Below are 14,969 nucleotides of genomic sequence, written 5' to 3'. Positions count from 1 at the left end.
TTTGCCTTGTTCCTGATCATAGGGGAAATGCTTTCAGTTTTTCACCATTGAGAATGATGTTTCCTGTGGGTTTGTCATATATGGCCTTTATTATGTGGAGGTATGTTCCCCCTATGCCCACTTTCTGGAGAGTTTTTATCATAAATGAGTGTTGAATTTTGTCAAAAGCTTTTTCTGCATCTATTGAGATGATCATATGGTTTTTATTCTTCAATTTGTTAATATGGTGTATCACATTGATTTGCATATATTGAAGAATCCTTGCATCCCTGGGATAAATCCTACTTGATCATGGTGTATGATCCTTTTAATGTGTTGTCAGATCTGTTTGCTAGTATTTTGTTGAGGATTTTGCATCCATATTCATCAGTGATATTGGTCTCTAATATTCTTTCTTTTTTAGTATCTTTGTCTGCTTTTGGTATCAGATTGATGGTGGCCTCATAATATGAGTTTGGGAGTGTTCCTTCCTCTGCAATGTTTTAGAAGAGTTTGAGAAGGATGGGTGATAGCTCTTCTCTAAATGTTTGATAGAATTCACCTGTGAAGCCATCTAGTCCTGGACTTCTGTTTGTTGGAAGATTTTTAATCGTAGTTTCAATTTCATTACTTGTGATTGGTCTGTTCACATTTTCTATTTCTTCCTGGTTCAGTCTTGGAAGATTATACCTTTCTAAGAATTTGTCCATTTCTTCCGGGTTGTCCATTTTATTGGCATAGAGTTGCTTTTAGTAGTCTCTTAGGATGTTTTGCACATCTGCAGTGTCTGTTATAACTTCTCCTTTTTCATATCTAATTTTATTGATTTGAGTCCTCTCCCTCTTTTTCTTCGTTAGTCTGGCTAATGGTTTATCAATTTTGTTTTTCTTCTTAAAGAACCAGCTTTAGTTTTGTTGATATCTGCTATGGTTTCTTTGTTTCTATTTCATTTATTTCTGCTCTGATCATTATGATTTCTTTCCTTCTGCTAACTTTGGGTTTTTTTGTTCTTCTTTCTATAGTTCCTTTAGATATAATGTTAGATTGTTTATTTGAGATTTTTCTTGTTTCTTGAGATAGGATTGTATTGCTATAAACTTCCCTCTTAGAATTGCTTTTGCTGCATCCCATAGGTTTTGAATCATCGTGTTTTCCTTGTCATTTGTCTCTAGGTATTTTCTGATTTCCTCTTTGATTTCTTTAGTGATCTCTTTGTTATTTACTAACGAATTGTTTAGCCTCCATGTGTTTGTGTTTTTTACGTTTTTTTTCCTGTAATTGATTTCTACTCTCATAGCGTTGTGGTCAGAAGAGGTGCTTGGTATGATTACAATTTTCTTAAATTTACTGAGGCTTGATTTGTGACCCAAGATGTGATCTGCCCTGGAGAATGTTCCATGCGCACTTGAGAAGAAAGTGTAATCTGCTGTTTTTGGATGGAATGTCCTATAAATATCAATTAAATCTACCTGGTTTATTGTGTCATTTAAAGTTTGTGTTTCCTTATTAATTTTCTGTTTGGATGATCTGTCCACTGGTGTAAGTTTGGTGTTAAAGTCCCCCACTATTATTGTGTTACTGTCGATTTCCTCTTTTAGAGCTGTTAGCAGTTGCCTTATGTATTGAAGTGCTCCTATGTTGAGTGCATATATATTTATAATTGTTAGATGTTCTTCTTGGATTGATCCCTCGATCATTATGTAGTGTCTTTCCTTGTCTCTTGTAACATTCTTTATTTTAAAGTCTATTTTATCTGATATGAATGTTGCTACTCCAGCTTTCTTTTGATTTTCATTTGCATAGAATATCTTTTTCCATCTCCTCACCTTCAGTCTGAATGTGTCCCTAGGTCTGACGTGAGTCTCTAGTAGACAACATATATATGGGTCTTGTTTTTGTATCCATTCAGCACACCTGTGTCTTTTGGTTGGAGCCTTTAATCCATTCACATTTAAGGTAATTATTGATATGTATGTTCCTATTACCATTTTCTTAACTTTTGGGGGGTTTGTTTTTGTAGGTCCTTTTCTTGTCTTGTGTTTCCCACTTAGAGAAATTCCTTTAGCATTTGTTGTAGAGCTGGTTTAGTGGTTTTCTGAATAATCTTAGTTTTTGATTTCTCCTTCGAATCTGAATGAGATCCTTGCTGGGTAGAATAATCTTGGTTGTAGTTTCTTCCCTTTCATCTCTTTAAATATGTCATGCCACTCCCTTCTGGCTTGTAGAGTTTCTGCTGAGAAATCAGCTGTTAACCTTATGGGAGTTCCCTTGTATGTTATTTGTCGTTTTTCTCTTGCTGCTTCCAATAATTTTTCTTTGCCTTTAATTTTTTCCAATTTGATTACTATGTGTGTCAGCGTGTTTCTCCTTGGGTTTATCCTCTATGGGACTCTTTGCGCTTCCTGGACTTGGATGGCTATTTCCTTTCCCATGTTAGGGAAGTTTTTGACTATAATCTCTTCAAATATTTTCTTGGGTCCTTTCTCTCTCTCTTCTCCTTCTGGGACCCCTATCATGCGAATATTGTTGCTTTTAATGTTACCCCAGAGGTCTCTTAGGCTGTCTTCATTTCTTTTCAATTATTTTTTCCCTTTATTTTGGTCCACAGCCATGAATTCCACCATTCTGTCTTTCAGGTCACTTATCCGTTCTTCTGCCTCAGTTATTCTAGTATTGATTCCTTCTAGTGTATTTTTCATTTCAGTTATTGTATTGTTCATCTCTGTTTGTTTGTTTGTTCTTTAATTCTTCTAGGTATTTGTTAAACATTTCTTGCTTCTTCTTGATCTTTGCCTCCATTCTTTTTCCAAGGTCCTAGATCATCTTCACTATCATTATTCTGAATTCTTTTTCTGGAGGTCGCCTATCTCCACTTCATTTAGTTGTTTTTCTGGGATTTTACCTTATTCCTTCATCTAGTACATAGCCCTCTGCCTTTTCATCTTGTCTATCTTTCTGTGAATGTGGGGTTTTTTTTCCGCAGGCTGCAGGATTGTAGTTCTTCTTGCTTTTGCTGTCTGCCCTCTGGTGGATGAGGCTATCTAAGAGGCTTGTGTAAGTTTCCTGATGGGAGGGACTGGTGGTGGGTAGAGGTGACTGTTGCTCTGGTGTGCAGAGCTCATTAAAACTTTAATCCCGGAGGGAGGGGCAAGATGGCGGAAGAGTAAGACGCGGAGATCACCTTCCTCCCCACAGATACATGAGAAATACATCTACACGTGGAACTGCTCCTACAGAACACCCACTGAACGCTGGCAGAAGATGTCAGACCTCCCAAAAGGCAAGAAAATCCCCACGTACTTGGGTAGGGCAAAAGAAAAAAGAAATAACAGAGACAAAAGAATAGGGACGGGACCTGCACCAGTGGGAGGGAGCTGTGAAGGAGGAAAGGTTTCCACACACTAGGAAGCCCCTTCGTGGGCAGAGACTGTGGGTGGCAGAGGGGGGAAGCTTCGGAGCCACGGAGGAGAGCGCAGCCACAGGGGTGCAGAGGGCAAAGCGGAGAGATTCCCGCATGGAGGATCGGCACCGAGCAGCACTCACCAGCCCGAGAGGCTTGTCTGCTCACCCTCCGGGGCGGGCGGGGGCTGGGAGCTGAGGCGTGGGCTTCGGTCGGATCCCAGGGAGAGGACTGGGGTTGGCTGCGTGAACACAGCCTGAAGGGTCTAGCGCACCACAACTAGCCGGGAGGGTGCACGAGAGAAAGTCTGCAGCTGCCGAAGAGGCAGGAGACTTTTTCTTGCCTCTTTGTTTCGCGGCGTGCAAGGAGAGGGGATTCAGAGCGCCACTTAAACGAACTCCAGAGACGGGCACGAGCCGCGGCTATCAGCGCGGACCCCAGAGACGGGCATGAGACGCTAAGGCTGCTGCTGCCGCCACCAAACAGCCTGTGGGCGAGCACAGGTCATTCTCCACACCGCCCCTCCCGGGAGCCTGTGCAGCCCGCCACGGCCAGGCTCCCGTAATCCGGGGACAACTTCCCCGGGAGAGCGCACGGCGCGCCTCAGGCTGCTGCAACGTCACGCCGGCTTCTGACGCCGCAGGCTCGCCCCGCCTCCTCCGTACCGCTCCCTCCTCCCGGCCTGACTGAGCCAGAGCCCCCGAATCAGCTGCTCCTTTAACCCCGTTCTGTCTGGGCGGGGAACAGACGCCCTCAGGGGACCTACATGCAGAGGCGGGTCCAAATCCAAAGCTGAACCCCGGGAGCTGTACGAACAAAGAAGAGAAAGGGAAATCTCTCCCAGCAGCCTCAGAAGCAGCGGATTAAAGCTCCACAAACAACTTGATGTGCCTGCATCTGTTGAATACCTGAATAGACAACGAATCATCCCAAATTTAGGAGATGGACTTTGGGAGCAGGATATATTAACTTTTCCCCTTTTCCTTTTTTTTGTGAGTGTAGATGTGTATGCTTCTGGGTGAGATTTTGTCTGTATAGCTTTGCTCTCACCGTTAGTCCTAGGGTTAGGTCCGTCCGTTTTTTTGTTTTTTGTTTTTTTTTGGCTTAAAAAATTTTTTTTCCCTAATAAATGTTTTCTTAATAATTTTTTCCTTATTTTCTATTTTTAAAAAAATTTTTAATAAGTTTTTTCATATTTTTTACTTTAAAAAATTAAAAAAATTTTTTTCTTAATAAATTTTTTCTAAATAATTTTTTTCTTATTTTTAGTATAAAAAATTAATAAATCTATTTTTAAAAATTAAAAAAAATTTTTTTTCTTAATAAATTTACTCTTAATAATTTTTTCTTATTTTTTATTATAATTGCTTTATTTTATTTTATTTTATCCTCTTTTTTTCTTTCTTTCCATTTTTTCTCCCTTTTATTCTGAGCCGTGTGGATGAAAGGCTCTTGGTGCTCCAGCCAGGCATCAGGGCTGTGCCTCTGAGGTGGGAGAGCCAACTTCAGGACACTGGTCCACAAGAGACCTCCCAGCTCCACGTAATACCAAACGGCGAAAATCTCTCACAGATCTCCATCTCAACATCAAGACCCAGCTTCACTCAATGACCAGCAAGCTACAGTGCTGGACACCCTATGCCAAACAACTAGCAAGAGAGGAACACAGCCCCATCCATTAACAGAGAGGCTGCCTAAAATCATAATAAGGCCACAGACACCCCAAAACACACCACCAGACGTGGACGAACCCACCAGAAAGACAACATCCAGCCTCATCCACCAGAACACAGGCACTAGTTCCCTCCACCAGGAAACCTACACAACCCACTGAACCAACCTTAGCCACTGGGGACAGATACCAAAAACAACGGGAACTACGAACCTGCAGCCTGTGAAAAGGAGACCCCAAACACAGTAAGATAAGCAAAATGAGAAGACAGAAAAACACACAGCAGATGAAGGAGCAGGGTCAAAACACACCAGACCTAACAAATGAAGAGGAAATAGGTAGTCTACCTGAAAAAGAATTCAGAATAATGATAGTAAGGATGATCGAAAGTCTTGGAAATAGAATAGACAAAATGCAAGAAACATTTAACAAGGACGTAGAAGAACTAAAGAGGAATCAAGAAACGATGACAAGCACAATAAATGAAATTAAAAATACTCTAGATGGGCTCAATAGCAGAATAACTGAGGCAGAAGAACGGATAAGTGACCTGGAAGATAAAATGGTGGAAATAACTACTGCAGAGCAGAATAAAGAAAAAAGAATGAAAAGAACTGAGGACAGTCTCAGAGACCTCTGGGACAACATTAAACGCACCAACATTCGAATTATAGGGGTCCCAGAAGAAGAAGAGAAAAAGAAAGGGACTGAGAAAATATTTGAAGAGATTATAGTTGAAAACTTCCCTAATATGGGAAAGGAAATAGTTAATCAAGTCCTGGAAGCACAGAGAGTCCCATACAGGATAAATCCAAGGAGAAACACACCAAGACACATATTAATCAAACTATCAAAAATTAAATACAAAGAAAACATATTAAAAGCAACAAGGGAAAAACAACAGATAACACACAAGGGCATCCCCATAAGGTTAACAGCTGATCTTTCAGCAGAAACGCTGCAAGCCAGAAGGGAGTGGCAGGATATACTTAAAGTGATGAAGGAGAAAAACCTACAACCAAGATTACTCTACCCAGCAAGAATCTCATTCAGATTTGATGGAGAAATTAAAACCTTTACAGACAAGCAAAAGCTGAGAGAGTTCAGCACCACCAAACCAGCTTTACAACAAATGCTAAAGGAACTTCTCTACGCAAGAAACACAAGAGAAGGAAAACACCTACAATAACAAACCCAAAACATTTAAGAAAATGGGAATAGGAACATACATATCGATAATTACCTTAAATGTAAATGGATTAAATGCTCCCACCAAAAGACACAGACTGGCTGAATGGATACAAAAACAAGACCCATATATATGCTGTCTACAAGAGACCCACTTCAGACCTAGAGACACATACAGACTGAAAGTGAGGGGATGGAAAAAGATATTCCATGCAAATGGAAATCAAAAGAAAGCTGGAGTAGCAATTCTCATATCAGACAAAATAGACTTTAAAATAAAGACAATTACAAGAGACAAAGACGGACACTATATAATGATCAAGGGATCGATCCAAGAGGAAGGTATAACAATTGTAAATATTTATGCACCCAACATAGGAGCACCTCAATACATAAGGCAAATACTAACAGCCATAAAAGGGGAAATCGACAGTAACACAATCATAGTAGGGGACTTTAACACCCCACTTTCACCAATGGACAGATCATCCAAAATGAAAATAAATAAGGAAACACAAGCTTTAAATGATACATTAAACAAGATGGACTTAATTGATATTTATAGGACATTCCACCCAAAAACAACAGAATACACATTTTTCTCAAGTGCTCATGGAACATTCTCCAGGATAGATCATATCTTGGGTCACAAATCAAGCATTGGTAAATTTAAGAAAATTGAAATCGTATCAAGTATCTTTTCCGACCACAACGCTATGAGACTAGATATCAATTACAGGAAAAGATCTGTAAAAAATACAAACACATGGAGGCTACACAATACACTACTTAATAACGAAGTGATCACTGAAGAAATCAAAGGGGAAATCAAAAAATACCTAGAAACAAATGACAATGGAGACACGACGATCCAAAACCTATGGGATGCAGCAAAAGCAGTTCTAAGAGGGAAGTTTATAGCAATACAAGCCTACATCAAGAAACAGGAAACATCTCGAATAAACAACCTAACCTTGCACCTAAAGCAATTAGAGAAAGAAGAACAAAAAAACCCCAAAGCTAGCAGAAGGAAAGAAATCATAAAGATCAGATCAGAAATAAATGAAAAAGAAATGAAGGAAACAATAGCAAAAATCAATGAAACTAAAAGCTGGTTCTTTGAGAAGATAAACAAAATTGATAAACCATTAGCCAGACTCATCAAGAGAAAAAAGGAGAAGACTCAAATTAATAGAATTAGAAATGAAAAAGGAGAAGTAACCACTGACACTGCAGAAATACAAACGATCATAAGAGATTACTACAAGCAACTCTATGCTAATAAAATGGACAACCTGGAAGAAATGGACAGATTCTTAGAAATGCACAACCTGCCGAGACTGAACCAGGAAGAAATAGAAAATATGAACAGACCAATCACAAGCACTGAAATTGAAACTGTGATTAAAAATCTTCCAACACACAAAAGCCCAGGACCAGATGGCTTCACAGGCGAATTCTATCAAACATTTAGAGAAGAGCTAACACCTATCCTTCTCAAACTCTTCCAAAATATTGCAGAGGGAGGAACACTCCCTAACTCATTCTACGAGGCCACCATCACCCTGATACCAAAACCAGGCAAAGATGTCACAAAGAAAGAAAACTACAGGCCAATATCACTGATGAACATAGATGCAAAAATCCTCAACAAAATACTAGCAAACAGAATCCAACAGCACATTAAAAGGATCATACACCATGATCAAGTGGGGTTTATTCCAGGAATGCAAGGATTCTTCAATATACGCAAATCAATCAACGTGATACATCATATTAACAAATTGAAGGAGAAAAACCATATGATCATCTCAATAGATGCAGAGAAAGCTTTCGACAAAATTCAACACCCATTTATGATAAAAGTCCTGCAGAAAGTAGGCATAGAGGGAACTTTCCTCAACATAATAAAGGCCGTATACGACAAACCCACAGCCAACATTGTCCTCAATGGTGAAAAACTGAAACCATTTCCACTAAGATCAGGAACAAGACAAGGTTGCCCACTCTCACCACTATTATTCAACATAGTTTTGGAAGTGTTAGCCACAGCAATCAGAGACGAAAAAGAAATAAAAGGAATCCAAATCGGAAAAGAAGAAGTAAAGCTGTCACTGTTTGCAGATGACATGATACTATACATAGAGAATCCAAAAGATGCTACCAGAAAACTACTAGAGCTAATCAATGAATTTGGTAAAGTAGCAGGATACAAAATTAATGCACAGAAATCTCTTGCATTCCTGTATACTAATGATGAAAAATCTGAAAGTGAAATTAAGAAAACACTCCCGTTTACCATTGCAACAAAAAGAATAAAATACCTAGGAATCAACCTACCTAAGGAGACAAAAGACCTGTATGCAGAAAATTATAGGACACTGATGAAAGAAATTAAAGATGATACAAATAGATGGAGAGATATACCATGTTCTTGGATTGGAAGAATCAACATTGTGAAAATGACTCTGCTACCCAAAGCAATCTACAGATTCAATGCAATCCCTATCAAACTACCACTGGCATTTTTCACAGAACTAGAACAAAAAATTTCACAATTTGTATGGAAACACAAAAGACCCCGAATAGCCAAAGCAATCTTGAGAACGAAAAATGGAGCTGGAGGAATCATGCTCCCTGACTTCAGACTATATTACAAAGCTACAGTAATCAAGACAGTTTGGTATTGGCACAAAAACAGAAATATAGATCAATGGAACAGGATAGAAAGCCCAGAGATAAGCCCACGCACATATGGTCACCTTATCTTTGATAAAGGAGGCAAGCATATACAGTGGAGAAAAGACAGCCTCTTCAATAAGGGGTGCTGGGAAAATTGGACAGGTACATGTAAAAGTATGAAATTAGAACACTCCCTAACACCATACACAAAAATAAACTCAAAATGGATTAAAGACCTAAGTGTAAGGCCAGACACTATCAAACTCTTAGAGGAAAACATAGGCAGAACACTGTATGACATAAGTCACAGCAAGATCCTTTTTGACCCAGGTCCTAGAGAAATGGAAATAAAAACACAAATAAACAAATGGGACCTAATGAAACTTAAAAGCTTTTGCACAGCAAAGGAAACCATAAACAAGACCAAAAGACAACCCTCAGAATGGGAGAAAATATTTGCAAATGAAGCAACAGACAAAGGATTAATCTCCAAGATTTACAAGCAGCTCATGCAGCTCAATAACAAAAAAACAAACAACCCAATCCAAAAATGGGCAGAAGACCTAAATAGACATTTCTCCAAAGAAGAGATACAGATTGCCAACAGACACATGAAAGAATGCTCAACATCATTAATCATTAGAGAAATGCAAATCAAAACTACAATGAGGTATCATCTCACACCGGTCAGAATGGCCATCATCAAAAAATCTAGAAACAATAAATGCTGGAGAGGGTGTGGAGAAAAGGGAACAGTCTTGCACTGTTGGTGGGAATGTAAATTGATACAGCCACTATGGAGAACAGTATGGAGGTTCCTTAAAAAACTAAAAATAGAACTACCATATGACCCAGGAATCCCACTACTGGGCATATACCCTGAGAAAACCATAATTCAGAAAGAGTCATGTACCAAAATATTCATTGCAGCTCTGTTTACAATAGCCAGGACATGGAAGCAACCTAGGTGTCCATCATCGGATGAATGGATAAAGAAGATGTGGCACATATATACAATGGAATATTACTCAGCCATAAAAAGAAATGAAATGGAGGTGTTTGTAATGAGGTGGATGGAGTTAGAGTCTGTCATACAGAGTGAAGTAACTCAGAAAGAGAAAAACAAATACAGTATGCTAACACATATATATGGAATCTAAAGGAAAAAAAAAAAAAAAAAAAAGAGGTCATGAAGAACCTAGTGGCAAGATGGGAATAAAGACACAGACCTACTAGAGAATGGACTTGAGGATATGGGGAGGGGGAGGGGTGAGATGTGACAGGGTGAGAGAGTGTCATGGACATATATACACTACCAAATGTAAAATAGATAACTAGTGGGAAGCAGCCGCATAGCACAGGGAGATCAGCTCGGTGCTTTGTGACCACCTAGAGGGGTGGGATAGGGAGGGTGGGAGGGAGGGAGATGCAAGAGGGAAGAGATATGGCAACATATGTATATGTGTAAGTGATTCACTTTGTTGTAAAGCAGAAGCTAGCACACCATTGTAAAGCAATTATACTTCAATAAAGATGTTAAAAAAAAAAAAAACAAAACAAAACAAAAAAAAACTTTAATCCCTGGTCCGCTGATGGGTGGGGCTGGGTTCCCTCCCTGTTGGTTGTTTGGCCTGAGGTGACCCAACACCGGAGCCTCCTGGGCTCTTTGGTGGGGCTAATGGTGGACTCTGGGAGAGCTCACGCCAAGGAGTACTTCCCAGAACTTCTGCTGCCACTGTCCTTGTCCTCACAGTGAGACACAGCCACACCCCGCCCCTGCAGGAGACCCTCCAACACTAGCAGGTAGGTCTGCTTTAGTCTCCTATGGGGTCACTGCTCCTTCACCTGGGTCTCAATGCGCACACTACTTTGTGTGTGCCCTCCAAGCGTGGAGTCTCTGTTTCCCCCAGTCCTGTCGAAGTTGTGCAATCAAATCCCACTAGACTTCAAAGTCTGATTCTCTAGGATTTCCTCCTCCTGTTGCCGGACCCCCAGGTTGGGAAGCCTGACGTGGGGCTTAGAACCTTCAGTCCAGTGGGTGGACTTCTGTGGTATAAGTGTTCTCCAGTTTGTGAGTCACCCACCCAGCAGTTATGGGATTTGATTTTCTTGTGATTGTGCCCCTCCTACCATCTCATTGTGGCTTCTCCTTTGTCTTTGGATGTGGGGTATCTTTTTTGGTGAGTTCCAGTGTCTTCCTGTAAATGATTTTTCAGCAGCTATTTGTGATTCTGGTGTTCTCGCAAGAGGGAGTGAGAGCACTGCCTTCTACTCCGCTATCTTGAACCAATCTCCCCACTACTCCTTTTTTTGCACTAAGAGATTTCTGGTTTTGTTCAGAATGGCAAAGTGTCTGAATAACAATATTTAATCTCAGCCTTCCTTATAGTTAGTGTTGGCCATGTGACAGTTCTGGCAAATGATTTTTTTGAGAAATGCTTTCCTGACCTTTCTGCATTAAAGGTAAAACCCTTGTTAGGAGAAAGTCCTTCTCCTCTTTCCTCTCTGTCCTTACTCCTGACTGGAATGTGATCGAGAGAACTGGAAGTACAGCATACATCAAGCAATCGTGAGGTACACATGGACTTTTTGCAATATGAGGCAAATAAACTTCCTTTTCTTTAAGCTACTCAACAATTGTATTATATATATACAGTATACATATCTCTCAAAAGCAACAGATATAAGTGCATTTGTAACTTGATTCACTAATTCCAGACAAATGAAATTCCTTTAAGCAAAATGTTAAGCAAAGTAACACACAGGTTTCAATGTAGTCCACCATCATGATCAGTCTAGCTACTCTCAGCTTCCAATCTTTGCTCCCTAAAATCCATTCTCCACACAGTAAACAGAACAATGTTTTAAAGAAGATTAGCTAGGTCAAGTTACTCCTCTACTTAAAATTTGAGTGGTTTTTCTATAGCATTTAGAAAAAAAAATCACGGAAACCCTACAAGGCCTACAGGTCTGGCTCTGGGATGCTTTTCTTTTCCTACATCTGGCTCCTCTCTGCCTCTCTGACCTCATCTCATATTCCAAGGCTGCTGCAAAAGACCAAGCAGGCTGTTTGTGGTATGTCACCAGGGGATCCCACCCACATTAGTTCAGGGAAATAGGAACAACTATTTCTAGTTGACTGCTAATCTTTCTAAGGCTAAGATTTATCATTTCTATTTGGGGTTGGGACACAAAAATGTGGTAAATGGCCACTGCCTATATCTATATAGTGGTTTCTATCAATGTAGTCATTTTTTAGATCTATTACTTTATTCGTATTTCATGCTAGACCAAATGCTGGGGTAAAATGCTAAAATTAGGAACAGCCAGTGTCTAAATTATCCAGTTGAAGAAGACTTACAGAGCAGTAGACAGTTTTATCCTTTGTACCTCCTTATATTCTTCCCAATGGCAGGGCACATATATTCTTTGTGAGGAGGTTGCCTTTCCATTCAAGAATCTAATATAATTACATCTTTAAGCTATTTTAATCTCTGAGAAAAGTAGTTTGAAATTGTTATAGCCTTTATGTTTCTGTAGTTAATACAGCAAGCATCTATTGAAACTGTCCTTTCTTTGGCAGCCCAGTGAGAGTTGAAGCACACATCTGTTTCCCACCCAATTGACTCTTTACAGAAAACAGGTAGTGTCTAGTTTTCCAACGTAAGGCATCCTAATTCAAATTTGTTGAAACCATTTGCATTTCATAACTGTTTTTCCTTACCAAGATTTTTCATGGCAAAAATAAATCCATATCAAACATTGAAATGTTATTTCTCAGTTTTATCTCTGATTGCAAAACAAATCTTTTGAAATGTGGACTCCCAGGTCCAGAAACAGTGTTTCTTATAGTCATACATACCAAGTTGGGAAAGAGGAGGAGAGCAAGAAATCTCTGTAATGTGACCTGTTCCATACTATCCAGAGGAAAGACCACAAAAACTGATCAAAATATTTTACTCCCTGCTTTTCTTCTCTAGTTTGTTTGAAGAATCTTTTTAATGGTCCCTGTGAAGAGAGAATGCCTGGTTTCCCTTCTAAGTTTTGATTTCCAGATGTACTCAATGATGGTTTAACAAGAAGAGCATATATTTTCAACATGATTTCAGTTTGTAAGGTCTTGCTACTCTGAAATGCAAAGTTGCAGGGTGATTATCTCTGACCAGCAGACTTTAAAAAGATGCTCCTGCGATTATCCTGCTCCATTTTCATCTTTCTCGATATCCTCCTTTAATCAAGCATCCTTCATTTAAAGAGACTATAGTTTATGCATTATGCACGTGTATGGCTTTACGTTATGATTTGCACTTGTCCGTGTGAGTCTTCCAATCAAGGGAAAAATGTAGAGATTGGATATAAGTGATTTTGAAAGAAGGGCAATTCATTTTATCTACTCAGAACAGGGGACTGCCTATTTGATTACATAATTTTAGGACTAAATTTTTAGTGATTAACATTCACATAAGTTGAAATTGGAAAGAGAGGACATTTAGTAATAAAGAATCATGGTTCATCTCCAAGGACCAGACCACTTAGCTTGCTCTTCAGTGCCACTGAAAATGCTCCCTGCCCCCAGCCATGGAAGAATAACCTGGGCGTCTTCTTTTCTTCCCTCTGCATAGCCAGATCCAGTCTTACGGTGTGACGTTGCTTACTCAGTACTCACTACGGGTCAAGCAATAAGATGCTGAGCATGCTGTGTACAGTATAAGCCACTTTGGATTCTCTCAGCCTCATTTCTTCCTCCTGTCACTACCTCAGTGACAGTTTTGTGGCATCCACCTTCCTTACCAGATGCAACAAGATATCACCTCCCCTCAGGCCTGCAGGCTATACTTCTTGCTTCCTGACCTGGGGTTTCTCTGATGTGGGATTTTCACTACAAAGTGAAAGAGAAGTTAATACCCATGGGGCCACTCTTGACCGACAGAAGGTGAAAGATGATGTGTTACCTTTGTATCTATTGGGAAGATACCTTTGAGAGCATTTTATAAGATTCCTCAGATTTGTCCATGGTGGTGGCCAACTCGATAACTCATTCTAGTGTTGGCTTTCCCTATTTCCCTGTTTCCCTGAGATCACTTCCAGAATATTCTACCTGTTCATTAGCCTTTGTCCAGGCTCTGTCTTCAGGAGAATCTAGGTTAAGACACAGGAATGACATAAAACAAGATTCACAATAGTACGAAGAAGAAGGTTCTATTATCTCTAGCCTTCCTGTTATTCCATGAGCTACCTGACATCATTTTTAAAAATCTATTATCTGTCTCAATTAATTGGAATTACTTTTTGTTGCTTACAAACTAAAGAAATCTCATGGATAAGACTAACCAAAGAACTAACCAAAGCAAATATATATTTTTCCAAGGTAATAATTTGTAATTCTCTGATTATTGATTTAAACACCATACTTCATTGTAAGTTCTGTGTAAAAATAATGCTCTTGTCAGATTTCACATGGCTTCTCAGACTCTTAGAACCCAGCGCCTGTGAGGCCAGCCAGGACAAGGCAATGCTGCCTAATGGTTAAGCACATGGGCTCCTAAATTTGAATCCTGACTCTGCTACTTACAAACTTGGGCAAGTTACTTAATATCTCTATGCCTCATTTTTCCCATCTGTAAAGTGGAGGAAGTTCATTGCCAAGATTAGATGAATTAACATATAACTTACTTTTTAAAAATTTAGTAAAATCTTACTCTTATTCTAGAAGGAGTCTGCCTGATCATGAATTGTGCACCAAACATCTCTTCTAACTGAGGTTTCTTGCTTGACTCTCAATATTATCTTTATACTTTCTAGTTCTTTATTTCTCTCCCTTGTAGTCTGCACCTTAAGCTTTTAGATGATCATGCCAGAGGCTGCCATGTGTTCACCAAAACCCCATTGTTGTCTTCCTGCTGGCCACACATCTAGCTCATTTTAGACTTACTGCTAGGGTGGGCAGTGTCTAAGTTGCAACCAACAGTATGTGGACAGAAGGGATGCATCCTGCTTCCAGGCAGGGCCTGTGGACACCTCCCATGAGATCCTCTGAACTCTGATCTT

The sequence above is a fragment of the Eubalaena glacialis genome, chromosome 17 (assembly GCF_028564815.1).
Source record: "Eubalaena glacialis isolate mEubGla1 chromosome 17, mEubGla1.1.hap2.+ XY, whole genome shotgun sequence".
Taxonomy (NCBI): domain Eukaryota; kingdom Metazoa; phylum Chordata; class Mammalia; order Artiodactyla; family Balaenidae; genus Eubalaena; species Eubalaena glacialis.
The sequence above is the reverse complement of the archived record's forward strand: the minus strand, read 5'-3'. Positions refer to the sequence as shown.